The sequence below is a fragment of the Athene cunicularia genome (assembly GCF_003259725.1).
Source record: "Athene cunicularia isolate RWA chromosome 5 unlocalized genomic scaffold, athCun1 chr5_part2, whole genome shotgun sequence".
NCBI lineage: Eukaryota > Metazoa > Chordata > Aves > Strigiformes > Strigidae > Athene > Athene cunicularia.
Genome location: NW_020799102.1, coordinates 9,560,427 through 9,561,898, shown reverse-complemented (window position 1 = coordinate 9,561,898; position 1,472 = coordinate 9,560,427).

Below are 1,472 nucleotides of genomic sequence, written 5' to 3'. Positions count from 1 at the left end.
GAAAACTGGGGAAAATATTCCGATAAGCTTTAGTGAATTGCACAAGTTAATAAATTAATAAATGGTTCACATTATATTGTCATAGAAAAGAGATATATACCCTCTCCTGATTGAATATGTGATTAAGACTGCGCTGAGAACCAGTGGAAAGTAGAAATTTCCATCAAGACTTGGCACAGAAGTGTCCCCATTACTCTGAAGGAAGTGGTGGACTCACTGACCATTATCTTCCGTTCAGACATTGAAGTAACAGATTACATGGTGGTGGTATGGAACTGAAGGAAAAGTAAACTACAGAGAAACAAAGTTGTTTTTACTGTCTGAGGGCAAGGAGATTTCTGTGACAAGTAGTTTCGTCTCCCTCCATACTGACAGCAGAGATCATACATACTTTCAAGCCTCTGCTCACCCCAGAAGAGGGGATGTTAGTCCAGGTTGTACCTTGCTTACAGCATAATTAGTCACTGTGTGTTTGGTCTGTGCCCTAACCTTACTTATCTCACCGTTACTTCCTTCACAGGCTTTAAAGCTGGGTTATCCAGGGGATACAGCCGGCTGAAGAATTACTCTCTGAAACGGTCTCGTTTATTTGATGCTACAGTAAATTAACCTGTTAGATGGACTCAAAAATTGAGCGTAGCTACAGAACCCATGTCTGCTACTACAAAAGTGTGCTAATGCAAGCCTGGTTGCTATGGTGTAAAATCTGACATCAGGAACATGAAGACACGTTTGCCTTTTTCTGTTACTTAAGATGATGGCCGGTTGCTTGACTAATCCATTGGGTAGGGGATTGCATTGTTACTGAACAGCAAGGTCTTTCTAGTGCACAAGAAATGGAAACAGGGGTCAGTCGCTGCTGAGAACATAATCAAGTTGCTAAAGTCTAAGTCCAGTGTTTTAATCGTTCAGTCTTAGAGTGTTTGAGCCAATAATTCAGTACTTAATTCCCTTCTTTGAGTTTTTTTCTGACACCTTCCAGGCTTCAATATATTCTGATGTTAGCAGAAGCCTTAGTGTTGTTGAATTTGACTATATGCATCATCTAAGTGTAATAAATTCCTCCTTAGGAACAGGGGAAAAAAATCACATATACAAGTAAAAGAAATAGGTTTGTTTCCCTTTTTTTCTGATTGTTTTATTTGAATGTGAACTCAAAACAAAAGGTACGATCTTAGGAGCTCTAGAACGAGAACCTCTCTTTCTGTCTATCCATTTAAAATATACTGCATGAAGAAGCACAATATAAATTTCTCACATGTTGCTCCTCACAGAATCACAGAATTATCTCGGTTGGAAAAGCCCTTGAAGCTCCTCCAATCCAACCATTAACCTCATACTGACCATTCTCAAGTCCACCAGATCCCTCAGCGCTGTGTCAACCCTCCTGCACGCTTTGAGCTGAACCAGGAAAGTTCTTGGTTAAGAGCAGAAAATTATTGATTTTCATTTCAAGACCAGCACCTGTCTTT